The following is a 14,635-nucleotide window of genomic DNA, read 5'->3' as shown; positions in this document are numbered from 1 at the left end:
CATTTAGGCATTATTTAGTTTTAAAATTCTCAAGAAATATCATGATCTTGTCAAAAACACTACAGGAAACATTCAAACTAGAAATCTAAGGAATATATTGTAATAAGATATATTTTAAAACCACTTTATAAAGACCTTGAAACCAACGTTTATACAAAATACTTGCAATGTTTCTCAAGCAGGAATACTTTTGTATAAATTATGATTTAGACAAATGTTAAATATAACTTTAAATTATGTTAAGTAGTATGAATGCAAAAACTGCACTTATATGGTACTCCTAGTGAACAGATTGACTTGCATTTGAAACAAGTCATTATTTACTAGAGAAAAAGTGCCCGAATGTCAAAAGTATTTTGAAAATAGTTTTGAAAGACTTTGTTGAGCATTTCCAGTGTACAGCTCAGTTTATGCTCAAAATCATCATGTAGTTATTATTTATTAAACTTGTAATATTGTCAGAGGAAATAGGACAGAGAACCAAAGAACAGAAGTGGTTGTGAAAGAATAACAAAATGTCTTCATGCCAGAGATGCTTTTTTGTAAGAGTGATTTATTTTATTTTTTTCAAATGACAATGGTACAGACGACATGAAGCACAGAGAGGAGGAGAGGGGGGGTTGAAATCATCCGATGCGTGGATACTGCATGGTGAGGGGGTTGAGGGGCAAGCAAGAGTACCAAATGGAGTAAAAGATATCGTATCAAAAATTTCATTTTTTTCATATATATATTTATATAGGACTAATAATTCTCTTTAACTACGCAAAGCAAGGAATACCCTTTTCCATTTATCTCGAGCCGAGGCTCTCTCTAAGCAGGGCCGACATTATTATTCATTAAAAAAAAGAAAAGACGGGACATGTACGGGGGCTGGGCGGGGACATTTAGAGGCGTCCTGTGGTCCTGTCCGATGTGGCGTTTGAGTATCGATGTGGCGTTTGAGTCTCAGTGTAGCGCGTCTGGGCGTGTCCACAGGGGTTTGGATTTCTCTGGTGGGGGGGTGGGCAGGCCTCAGCGGGAGAACGTCTTTCCACTGAAAAGCAAAACAAAGACAAGATAAATACCATGGAAAGGCGACAATCACACAAGCAGACACGTTTGTTTTTTTTGTAATCAATTCCCTACAGGAAGTTCTACCAACGTTTTCTAAATTAACCAACATGTGATACATTTCTATTTTCCAGAGAACATCTGACACTGTCGACACTCAGATTTAATGTGAAGTCTTTCTCCCTCTTCGAAACTCACGATAAAAGTGTCTACTGGGGGTTCTCTTCTTCCAGTTGCACATTAACTACAGAACAAAGACTCTGTGTCTATAAGCACTTTATATTTCCCAATTATTTCAGAGATAAGGGGCTAAAAAACTGAATATGTCAAGCTGTAAAGATTCCTTTCTGACTCACTTCAAACACTGCAAAAACACGGACACACCTCAAAAACACACAGAAAATAATGCAATGATAGTGTCTCAGAGCTGAATGTGGTAGTATTGTACTCTTCTGAAATAATGAAATAGCATAACAAGTCCTTATTTAGGATCTGAACAGTGCAAGAGGAGGCTGTAACACAACAAATCCTCAAATGGCATAAAAGAAGGCCACTAATTAATGTCGGTGAGACGAAGAAATCTGTCAAAACTAGCCAAAATGCCGGTTGTTATCCTGTTTTTCCTTCTGCCTTTTAATCTGAGGAATAGTGTATGGGGGACTACTCACGACATGGTCTTCATCTCCTTCTTCTCGGCATGTTATGTTCTACTTAGTGTAGACAAGTATCATTTTTTTTTAAAGGTTTTACCGGGTTATATTTTATTACTAAGCTAACCGGCTGCTACCTCTATTTTCTTAGAAATAAAACCAATACATAAATCTGAAAGTTTTAACTTGATAGCATAAACACACACAAAAGCATGGTGTACCTGCACGTTGGCATACTTATCCTCCTCTTCCTCGACAGCTTGGAGTTTGCTTTAGAAGATGCGCTGCAAAGCGGTAAGTTCTGGATCGAGCCTGGAGATTGATTGATTGATTGAAAAGTTTATTAACAGCTTGTATATTGGGTACAGTACAGTACATCTCAAAACATACAATTGTTAAGGGGATGCAGACCAGAGAAAGACTTTCGTCTTGTTTACATCAGGGTCCCCCATTTTCAATTCATCATATCATTTAAGACATATAAGACATATTTGACTTACAGATGGCTTATTTACAATTTACATACAGGTGGGTTTTTTCATACAGATGGTTTATTTACAATTTTCATTTTAGATTTCGTTCTAATACATCCTAACCGGACATTTAAGACATACCAAGTCTACAGATATACAGGTACTAACAGAGTCTAAAATGCGAGTATATACATAGATGGGGGGGGGAAGCTGTCCATTGTACGACAGGTTGAGATTTGTACCGGGGCCAGTTTTGCAATGCTCTCCCCCGAAGGTGCTCTTTAAGAGAGGTTTTGAAGGTAAGTATAGTTTTACTTTCCTTTACAGTTGTGGGAAGAGCGTTCCACCTTGATGTGGCATAATTGCGAAACGTGTATTCCCCCTTTTTTGTACCAAATCTGGGTTTTACATGATTTGTGGAGCTCCCTCTGGTGTTATGATCATGGTATTCCTTGACCTTTGGGAAGAATTTTGACATGTACATGGGTACCATAGAGGTGTAGTGGATCTTGTAGACCAGGCCCATTGCAAGTAGCTGTACTCTGTCGTCTACTCTAAGCCATCCTAGGTAGTCAAAGTGGGCAGAGGTGAGGTGGGTTCTAGATGAAAGGTCAAGCAGTAGTCTGACCAGTTTATTTTGCGATGTTTGAAGTTTTATTTTTAGCGCCTTGGAGGTGCTATGGTACCATGACGTGCAAGCATAGTACCCTTGAATAGCCGCGTTCACACCAAGTACTTTCCTGTACTTAGTTCCGGCACTAAGAGCCCCGGCGCTTTTAACCCCAGGGCACTTAGTACAGATCGCGTTCACACCGGAGTACTTTTCCCTGAGGGAAGATTACGCAAATGAGCCGCTGACGTCACTTCTTCTTCTTCTGCTTTGGCTTTACTGGCAGGCCACAAACCACTTCACGGCGAGTACAGTAGGTGGCGGTATGCACCTTAAAGTTGTTTGCAATCCGCTACAAAACAAGAGAAGAAGAAGAAAAACTTCCCGCGTATACTGTCTGTTGTTTACCTTCCGACCTCAGACATGATGGAAATGGAGTCGACTGAAGTTGTGCTGTTTGTGCTCATGTTATACAGCTTTGTAACTTCGTTAATGCGGCCAGAGCCTGAGCCTATTAGGCGTCCGACAAAAATCCGGAGCCGCCACACGTCGAATGCTATAATCGCAAAGTTTCTTCAGCATCAAAGGCAGTTCAAAAGCTTTAGGAAAAGGATTGGCCGACGGAAAGCACACATGATTGCCATGTTTCACCGTAGGATGGCTGATACAGGATCTGTTTAATCGCCATGTCGGTTTTCTTTATTGCACTCTCAAGACATAACATTAAATAGAAATATTTTAAATGTAACTAAAGTGTCAGTTGTACATGTCAGTAAACATTGTCAATATAAAATAAAGTGTCAGTTGTACTATATAATAACAGTAATAACAATATAAAATAAACTGTCCCAGGTGTAGGGAGTCTCAGCAGCAAACCCACCTTAATGATATATATATATATATATATATATATATCTTCCTGAGACCCACTGCATCCGTCTGCCATAAACACTATGCAAACATACATGTTAGTTTTGGCCCATAGTGGACTCCATGTTGTGTTGTGTGAAATGGGGGGGAATTAAAAGTTTAGGTCAAATAATATTTAAAATTATATAAATTATCATATTTGTGTATGTGCCGCTGCCATTCCCCCACAAGGTTGCAACATTGATGATAAATAAATGACAAATAAAGCTTTGCCAGTTTATAACCGATGAAACATGATGGTATCAGAATAATCACTTACATGTGATGTATAGGATGCTACACAGGTCACAAAAGATAAAGTGTCAGCAGAAATAAGCTTAATCGCCATGTCGGTTTTCTTTATTGCACTCTCAAGACATAACATTAAATAGAACAATTTTAAATGTAAATAAAGTGTCAGTTGTACATGTCAGTAAACATTATATATAAAATAAAGTCATAACAGTAATAACAATATAAAATAAACTGTCCCAGGTGTAGGGATATTCTCAGCAGCATACACACCTTAGTGCAAAGTTGTGTGTCGTGTGTCAGTATTTACAAAAACTATACCAAATAAACTGTTATTAAATGCAGTTTGTCGCTCATCCTGCCGTTCCTGGCGCACACTTCATCCTGGTGCTGCTGGCGCTCCATCTGCTGCTTGAACACTTCTGCCTGGCGCTCCATCGAGGTGAGCATCTTGTCCTCCGTTTCCTGGGCCTTGGTGAACAGCACCATCTGATCTCCACGCAGCGACTCATTCACCACGGCACGCCGGTCCTCCAACGCCTGGGCGGTGTCAAAGGGGGGAAAATAAGCAAGATACAAGATCTGTTTAGTCGCCATGTAGTTTTACAACATACTAGGAATGTGTTTTTTGTATTTTCACAAATAGAATTAAGGTTTCACAAATCTGAAACTGTGTTATAAAGAATCTTTTGACTCTCTGGGATAATCCAGTCCAGATTTGATGAGTCTAGGTATAGTGGTTTTAGATCAGGACCTGGTCTAATGTGGTCTACATGTAAAAAAAGCACTGAAATCTCCCTTTTTTGTATTTTCACAAATAGAATTAAGGTTTCACAAATCTGAAACTGTGTTATAAAGAATGTTTGGCCTCTCTGGGATAATCCAGTCCAAATAAATCGGCTATGCAGCGATTTAAGAGGTTCAAACACGGAGGATTGTTCCTTTTTGAAGAGTGCTTCATGCTTGAACTTTGTTTAATGTTGTTGAGGCAAGTTTTCTTACCGGAAGTCATGTGACCTCTAGCCCGGATGTTTACAATGTTTGTGAGAGAGTAAAAAGGCGCGAACGTAAATGCCGGTCTAGGCGAATACGTTTTCACGCTGTTTCATAATTGTACCAAGAAGGAAATAAACATGATTGTGAACATCAGTTCGATGCGTAACGTTCTTTCAAGACAAAGTTACAGTGTGTGTACCTTTGCGTTTGGTTGCTGGTAAGGAGGACGACAAAGCGCTGTGATCTAGAATGCAAAGCTCGCTTGTTTCCAATCCCGAGAGTTGTCCATCCTCGCCTGAAACAGACGATTAGTGCCATGAGTTAGTGAAGCAAATTACAGAAACACTGCACAGTTATTCACAAGTCAAAACGTTTTCATAGCGGCCGAGAATATCTAGCTAGCTAGATGTAGCTAGCTCGGGGCCGGTGTTAGCCTATTCAGCCTAGCATGGCTAGCTTGATCTACTGAGCAAATAAAAGTACATCTGAGACCATTATTGTGCAGATTAAAACCCCAGTGCATGTAGCTGATTTTACCTTCGTCGTGGTAGTCATCGTTGGCCACTGAATCCGCCGTTTGTAGTCCTGCCTGAGTTTCTTTATTTTGAGCCGGTGGGGCTGTGCACATTCCCAGGTCGAGTGAAAGCTACTGAACTGGCTTCAGTAGCATTCCCTGGGTCGCGTCCTCTGCGTAGATCTCCAGAAGCGCCGACACCTCCTCATCATTTCTTGATGCTTGCCATAACTGCTTTCCAAAACAAACCCGTCGGAGCGTTGGGTTTTTGTAGCGAGGAAAAACAATGGCTGCTCCACACAACATTTTCACAGTTGTACGGGCGTGGTTTGCAATTCGCCCAGCCAATCAGCACTGGGGCACCTTTGGGGCACTTTTCACCCACAGGAAAGTACGATCTCTCAGCAGGCTCTAAAAATGGGGGTCAAAGTTCCCGAGATTAAGTACGATTTTTGGTGTGAACGCGACATAAGGGGTACTAACGGAACTAAACGCGAAAAGTACGGTGAAAAGTACTCCGGTGTGAACGCAGCTAATGAGTGCTCCTGCCAGTTTTCAGGGTGTTTTTGTTTACCAGAGAGGAGATCCGGTATAGGAATCTAGTTCTTTGATTGACTTTTTTTATTACATTGGATGCCATTTTGTCACAGGAGAGGTTTGCCTCAAGAATAGATCCTAGGTATGTAATTTCCTTCTTACTTGTGACAATAATGTCACCCACTGCAACTGAGAAGTCGTCGGATTTGCTGAGATTATGTTTCGAACCGAAGAGAATGGACTCTGTTTTACCCAGGTGTAATGATAATTTATTATCGGCGAGCCAGGTGCAGATTCTGCCGAGCTCCGAGCTGATGGTTTTTTCAACCTGCAATCTGCTCCTGTCAGAGACCAGCAGGGCTGAGTCGTCCGCGAACAGGAACAAGTTGCAGTCACATGCTGATGACATGTCATTTGCATAAATTAGGAACAGTAAGGGACCTAATATGCTTCCTTGTGGAACACCACAGCTCACTGGGAGGGGGGGGACAGAGTACCGTTTACCTCCACCATCTGTTCTCTCCCCTCCAGGTAGGATTGCATCCAGCTCACCGATAGTTTATCAAAACCAATTGCTTTTAGCTTGTCAATCAGAATGGGGTGATTGACAGTGTCGAAAGCCTTTTGTAGGTCCAGCATCACCATGCCGCAGTATTTACCCTCGTCCACCTCTTGTTTGATGTGGTCGTTCAAATAAAGAAGGCATGTGTCAGTGGAGTGGGATGTTCTAAAGCCAGATTGAAATTCATAGATTAGTTTCTTTTCCGCGAGGTACTTTTCGACCTGTTCATATACTATTTTTTCCATGACTTTCGAGATGGAGGTAAGTATAGAAACAGGGCAGTAGTTGCCTGGGTCCAATTTGCTGCCCTTTTTGTGCAGGGGGGTTACTCTTGCAATTTTGAAGTCTTTGGGTAGGCTACTTTTCCCTGTTTTATGGAGAGGTTAATTATATGAGCTCTGACTGGTGAGATGGCGGTTGCTGTCTCTTTGAGGAATTTGGAGGGGATATTGTCGTGGCCAGTGACCTTGTTAGGTTTGAGGGCGCTCAGTTTAATGCGTACCTCTGCTATTGTTACCCTTGCTAGACTGAAATCATCTTTGCGTACCTCTAGGTTTTTGTAGTAGGTCATGATGTGATCTACTCCAAAAAGCCCTGAGTGGGAGGGTAATTTATTTACAAGAGTTGTGGCTATGTTTGTTGTGGCTATGTTTGTATAAAATCAAATCACAAAAACTCCAACGCCAGTGTGTAGATTTAATATGGTGTACACAATATTGTTGATGACATTCTTCCCTGTATGAAGGAGTAGTTTTGACAAACATGCTTATTTGCGCTCCTGATAAAAGAAATATGAGGAGGAAGGTATCACTTCCAGATTCTCATCTCTCTGCAGCAGAAAGCAGATAGGCATGTTTCCTTTAAAGCTGAGTCACTTAACCGCATCCTGTAACTGCATGCAGGCGCGCCGGATTCATTTTAGAAGTGGGGGGGGCAAAAAAGTGCGTGTGTATGGCCCAATCCCAAACCACGCCCTACACACTCCCCCTCCGTGACGGAGTGAACTCCGTGGAGTGACATGGGAGTGACACATGAGGCTCCCTCCTGTCAGATGGAGGGAGACAGCGGCAAGCTTTGGGACAAACTCCCCTCTCTCCGGCAGAAACAGGAAATGCCGTAACTGTATGTAACAACGGTTTCAAATCATCATCTCTTTGACAAAAAATGTAAATTAATAACTCAAATAAAACTCCAAACATCTTTAATTGTGTTACTTTTTTGTAAAGCTCTTTTAGTTTTAAACCTGATGTTTATAAGCTTCTTAGTTTTTGCAACAGTCTGTAAATATACACAACTTTATAATAAAATGCACACATTTACCTTTTTCTAGACTAAACACAGGTAGCCTATGATCCTAAGTTAAAAACATATGAGGTTATCATGAGGTTGTTAACATCGCAGTTTATCAGTGGGTTATTGATTCTGCGTCAGTCTTAGGACAGTCATACATTCCTTTGAAGTCTTCATGGACAACATAATCAGCTGATACCCATCGTACAGTCAGAGACAACTGTTCATGGAGGCTTGGGCACTTTTTCCAGTTATTAACTCCGGTATTAACAAAGTTATCATCTCCACATTTTGAGAAAGTTACAAGCCGTTTGACAGCAGCAAATCTGCATATTTCACAGAAGGCCCGTTTAGTGGTTTTGCAAATAATTAACCACTCTCTGTTTTTGTACCATTCTGCGTTGAAGTACCTTTCTCTTTGCCCAGACGATCTAGCGGTCTCCTTTTTTTCGACAGTTAGCTGTACAGCTTTACCCGCCTCAATGTCCCGACAACAAACCTCCATGCAGTCGGAACCAGCCTGTTTCGGTTCAACGACGGCGGTGGCGGTGGCGGCGGTTTTGACAGTCTCTGCGGCCGCAGAGCTGCTGCTTTTGGGTTTATCTGGCTTCGCTGGTTCTTCTGTGATTGATGAAGGTCCAGGCTCCGGAGAAGTGAATGTCAGGGATGTGACCTTCCAGTTGTTAAATGTAAGTTTAGATTGACTGTATTTAGTTTTCTTCTGCGCTGGTTCTTCTGACTTGTTTGCAAGTGTATATATTCTTTCTATCTGGTTAACGGCTGACACACACAGAACAACGTAACAAATAAACAAATCTAAGCTTTTTTATTGGTTGTAATTTAGATGGATACATTTGAATGGTGTGACAATGTCCTATTTGATTGGGTTAAAATGTACATATTCTTCCTGTTATGTCTGCCTGCTTTATTTTACCTAATGCAAACCTGCTCCATCGAAATCAGTCGCATTGACCCGAAGACACATTTTGAGTTGTATACACTGTTGGAAAGAGGAGATTCCTAGCTTTCTAATGATATCAGGATTGTTTTTGTACTCCAAATATTAAGCAAAATATGTCACATTATATAATGACTGTCACAGAGTCATCATTTTGAGAAAAAGGCCTTCAAAGTTTCCTCTTCTCTGGAAGCGGAGCAAATGATCAAAGTAGTAACGGAGGGAAGATATTTTCGTTTGGATTACTGGTCTGGGGGAAGCCCGCGAGTGTGTGTGTGTATACGTGTGTGTTTGTGTATTTTTGCGTTTGTGTGTGTATTGTGTTTGTTTCCCGGGGAAAACACTCACGAGAAACACCGGCTGTTCTATTTCGCCCTCTAACCCCTAGATTCCACCGGGTCCGTCTGCGCCGCGTTGCGGTTTTGGTCCGGCCTCCTCCGGCGTCATACCCTAGGCGCGTTTCAGAAGCATTTCAGAAGCGGAGCGTCTTGCCTGCCGGCTCGCAGTTTTTGTTGATTTGGGCATATTTCCTGGACAGGCTACTTTGTACAGACAAAGTTAATAATAACTGTAATATTCCAGTTATAAACGACATGAATCAAAGATGTGTTGCTGTATTTTAGTGGTAAAAAAATGCATTCCTCATCATAATTATTCTATATATATAATTTACACAGTGCCTGTAAACCGGAGGAGAACGCTGGCATTTCTCCTCCTACTTGAAAGACTAGGAGGGATAGGGTCTGCAAAATTAGTTTGTGTGTGTGTGTATATATCCGAGGCGGTGCATCGGAGGTGCAAATCTCTCTTTATTGGGGAGCAGAAATCGACGTGCTGTCGGGTTGCAGGAGGAAAGAGGAGAAGAGAAAGTGAAAGAGGAGGACACACAGTAGGTACCCCGGAGGTACCGTCAACATATATGTCCGGGCGGAAACAATACCCCCAACCTGTAGTTCCCGGATTGAATTATGTAACCCCAGTGTATGAATCAGTGATCACTACACAAGCCCCCCCAGAATTCAACCATGGACACAATCCTCGCGTCGGGAGGAAGCACCACAGGGGCCGAGGAGGGCGGGGCCGCCGGCGAGGGCCGGGCCATGGAACGGGCCGTCGGAAGGGGGCCGCAGGAGAGGGTAGGGGCCCCAACGAAGGCGAGGGCATCCCCACCGGAGGGCGGGTGGCGGGCCGGAACGGGCCGTCGTCAGGGGGCCGCAGAAAGCAGGGTCGCTGTGTCGAGACCAGGGGACGGGCGTGAAAAACCCGGTGGTCCCCAGCAGGGAGGAGCGCTGCCCGGCCGCAGGCGAAGGCACAGCGGCGGCGGGCACGAAGTCCTCGGTAGGAAGGAGCCGTGTCCCCGGGAGGAAGGAGCCGTGGACAGGGGAGAGGCCAGACGGGGCGCCGTCGAGGCGAACCGTGAGCCGCGGTTAGAGGTGAGGCCAGGCAGGGTCCCGAAGCGCGCCACCCACGGGCCGATGAAGGCATGGGCGACGTCCGGAACCGCCGAGGCGAGGGAAGAGGCGAGACGGGGTCCAGAAGCGCGCCACTGTGTGACGTCCGAAACCGCCGTCGAGGTGGTGAAACAGCGAGAGTGTCCACACGAGGCCGACCAGACATGGTCGAACCTCCTCTCACCCCTAGATTCCACCGGGTCCGTCTGCGCCGCGTTACGGCTGCGCCGCGGTTTTGGTCCGGCCTCCTCCGGCGTCATACCCTACCAGGCGCGTTTTAGAAGCATTTCAGAAGCGGAGAGTCTTGCCTGCCGGCTCGCAGTTTTTGTTGATTTGGGCATATTTCCTGGACAGGCTACTTTGTACAGACAAAGTTAATAATAACTGTAATATTCCAGTTATAAACGACATGAATCAAAGATGTGTTGCTGTATTTTAGTGGTAAAAAAAATGCATTCATCATCATAATTATTCTATATATATAATTTACACAGTGCCTGTAAACCGGAGGAGAACGCTGGCATTTCTCCTCCTACTTGAAAGACTACGGAGGGATAGGGTCTGCAAAATTAGTTAGTGTGTGTGTATATATATAGGTCTATATAGCTCTGAACGTTCCACTTCCTGCCTGCCCGACCTTACGTTACGGCTGCGCCGCGACAAAAATAGGATTCGATCCTAATTTTAGAAAAGCCCTGCGCCGAGCCGCTTCTGGGACGCGTCTGAGCCGTAACGCGCCGCGTGTGGTGGAATAGCACCCATTGACTAGAGTGGCCGCGATCACCTTGAGCACCGCGGCGCAGCCGTAATGCGTCCGTAACGCGCCGCAGACGGACCCGGTGGAATCTAGGGGTAAGACACCAGAAAAAGCTCAAAAATGGTCGTCCCGTCCACGAACAAAAACAGGTGGGCGAAATAGCGAGAGGATCCACGCGAGGCCGACCAGACTTGATCGAACCTCCTCTCCGGCACCACAAAAAAACAAAAATAAAAATAAAAAACAGTCGGATGTCAGCCGCTAGCTGCTGTGGCTAGCCGTTGCTAGCTGTTGCCAGCTGCTAGCCGTTAGCAGTCGTGGCTAGCTGATCTCGACGGCCGTTAGTCGCTGGCCGGACACGCAGTCGCATGTCCCGAACCAACCCGGCACGGTCGCGTACCGGCCCCATGGAAGGCTTGCCGTCCCCCAGAGCCGAAAAGCCGTGGAAATGGCGAGCGTCGTCCGCGTCCATTCCGTGGGGCGCACCGAGCCACAGTCCGAGCGCACGTGGCAGCTACGGAGGTCTCCAAAAATCTCCGGCATTTCGAGAAAAAACAAGAGTTTTTTTGCCGTGTTCGGTTCAGTCTCGGAACCTTCGCGAGACTTATGTCAGGGTCACCAATGTAGTGCCGAGAGAAGGGAGACGGAGGCGGTGCATCGGAGGTGCAAATCTCTCTTTATTGGGGAGCAGAAATCGACGTGCTGTCGGGTTGCAGGAAAGAGGAGAAGTGAAAGAGGAGGACACACAGTAGGTACCCCGGAGGTACCGTCAACATATATGTCCGGGCGGAAACAATACCCCCAACCTGTTAGAGATGGGCGAGTCCTGATTCATCCGGATCATTAACCCGGATCCTAGAAATGAGCTGGTCATGACGAGTCTCCCCTCTCCATTAACCCGAGTCCTTGAGTCCCACACTTGGTGTGACGTACAAATTAAAACTATAAATTGCGTCACTCGCTACTCTCTTTATAACATGTAAAATCACATTACAACGTACCCCAAGTCCATCTACCTACCCTTTAGCAAGTATACAGGATAGCTGCCAGAAGTGATCGTTTGGCTCAGGGGAGGGGACGCAGATCAGTGAAACTTCCTGCAGACTCGTGGGGACTCAGAGGAGCCGACGGCTCCAACAGCAGACTCGCAGATTCGCAGATTCGCAGATTCGCAAATCCTGACTCGCTGCAACACACAGCGGATCAGACTCGTGCGGACTCGGAGCCGTATATAGCAGCAGATCCAGAGATCCAGCAGACTCGTCCTCATGCACGAGTCAACAGCAGACTCAGATTAGCCAAATCGCAAAATAACCCTTTTTTTTTGTGATCAACATTTTTTATTAAAGCAAAATACACTGTGTAGCGGAGGTTAATTATAACGTCAGTTTAATAGATAGATAGATAGATAGTACTTTATTGATCCTAAATTGGGAAATTGTTGTTGTTACAGCAGCATAAAAGGCATTTTACAATAAAACAAAACTACAAAATATACAAGAATAGAAATAAAAATAAAATATAAAATATACATGTCGAAATAGAAAATATACATGCAGATATTATATATATATATATATATACAAATATATATATATATATTCAAAATATATGGAATAATAATATGCTCGTGAAATGCAACAACTTTTCGGTTTCACCAATAGGATTTCTACGGTCTTGGTCATGCTGACTCGTATGACTCAAATGACTCGTATGATCCGGATCTCTTCAATGACTGACTCAGAAGACCCTGAGTCCGTAAAATGATCCGGATTTGCCATCTCTACAACCTGTAGTTCCCGGATTGAATTATGTAACCCCAGTGTATGAATCAGTGATCACTACAATATGCTATATGCTCTGAACGTTCCACTTCCTGCCTGCCCGACCTTACGTTACGGCTGCGCCGCGACAAAAATAGGATTCGATCCTAATTTTAGAGGAGCCCTGCGCCGAGCCGCTTCTGGGACGCTTCTGAGCCGTAACGCGCCGCGTGTGGTGGAATAGCACCCATTGACTAGAGTGGCCGCGATCGCCGTGAGCACTGCGGCGCAGCCGTAGCGCAGCCGTAACGCGCCCGGGCTATCCCCTAGATTCCACCGGGTCCGTCTGCGCCGCGTTACGGCTGCGCCGCGGTTTTGGTCCGGCCTCCTCCGGCGTCATACCCTACCAGGCGCGTTTCAGAAGCATTTCAGAAACGGAGAGTCTTGCCTGCTGGCTCGCAGTTTTTGTTGATTTGGGCATATTTCCTGGACAGGCTACTTTGTACAGACAAAGTTAATAATAACTGTAATATTCCAGTTATAAACGACATGAATCAAAGATGTGTTGCTGTATTTTAGTGGTAAAAAAAATGCATTCATCATCATAATTATTCTATATATATAATTTACACAGTGCCTGTAAACCGGAGGAGAACGCTGGCATTTCTCCTCCTACTTGAAAGACTACGGAGGGATAGGGTCTGCAAAATTAGTTTGTGTGTGTGTATATATATAGGTCTATATAGCTCTGAACGTTCCACTTCCTGCCTGCCCGACCTTACGTTACGGCTGCGCCGCGACAAAAATAGGATTCGATCCTAATTTTAGAAAAGCCCTGCGCCGAGCCGCTTCTGGGACGCGTCTGAGCCGTAACGCGCCGCGTGTGGTGGAATAGCACCCATTGACTAGAGTGGCCGCGATCACCTTGAGCACCGCGGCGCAGCCGTAACGCGTCCGTAACGCGTCCGTAACGCGCCGCAGACGGACCCGGTGGAAACGCGCCGCAGACGAACCCGGTGGAATCTAGGGGTATCGCTATTGGGTAATCCCCCTGCGCACCCGCGCAGCATGCACTGAAACACTTGTAGTCCACGCCCGCCCGCAAGGTGGGCCCCACCCTCGGGCTCCCTTACGGTATAAATAGGAAGGAGGCCCGACAATCTGCTCCCTCTTTTTCTTCAGCACCCCGTTACTGAAGCACAAGAGACACTTTCATTAACAGAGCAATCATGAGCAGCAATTGTGTGAGAGATTGTCCCTCATGTGGCTCTGGATACATTATGAGTTACGACCAGCACACGATGTGCGAATCCTGCCTGGGGCCAGAGCACGCATACGCGGCTTTCAGCCAGCAGGTCGCATGCACACACTGTGCCCGTCTCCCCTCAGACGACAGGAAGCGAAGAGCGGACGCTCTCGCTGCTGCGGCCGAGGAGGACGATTGGCCCGTCCAGGCTTTCGAGCCTGTGGACGGCGGCCTCATGTCCCTGGAGCCGAGTGCCGGGCAGGTGTCGGACGACTCCTACCCCGCCTCCCTCCACGGTTCACCGTACGGTTCTCCCCTCCCTCCTCTCCCCCGGACGGGGGAGACAGAGTCGGAGCAGGGTGCCGGCCCAGTGGGGCGCAGACTACATCTTGCTTCGCCCTTAACCCAATAGCGATAGCCTTAGAGGGCGAAGCCATATACGAAATAGAACTGAAGTTACCTACTGTAACTCCAGCTTCTATGAGTATTGGCGTAGCCCTCTAAGTTCTGGGCCCCACTGGCTCCACGAATAGCTGAAGAAAAGTTGTTTTGTGTGGGAGCAGATTGTCGGGCCTCCTTCCTATTTATACCGGAAGGGAGCCCGAGAGTGGGGC

General features: G+C 45.4%; 1 protein-coding gene across 2 annotated transcripts in view; it reads right to left on the bottom strand.

Moving 5' to 3' along the window:
- The window catches only part of LOC117499160 (amyloid beta A4 precursor protein-binding family B member 1-interacting protein-like), a 611,089-nt gene that overhangs the window by 554,509 nt on the left and 41,945 nt on the right, over nt 1-14,635 (bottom strand). The gene's annotated exons all lie outside the window — the stretch shown is intronic.

The sequence above is a fragment of the Trematomus bernacchii genome, unplaced genomic scaffold (genome assembly GCF_902827165.1).
Source record: "Trematomus bernacchii unplaced genomic scaffold, fTreBer1.1, whole genome shotgun sequence".
Classification (NCBI taxonomy): Eukaryota; Metazoa; Chordata; class Actinopteri; order Perciformes; family Nototheniidae; genus Trematomus; species Trematomus bernacchii.
This window is presented reverse-complemented; position numbering and strand designations above follow the sequence as displayed.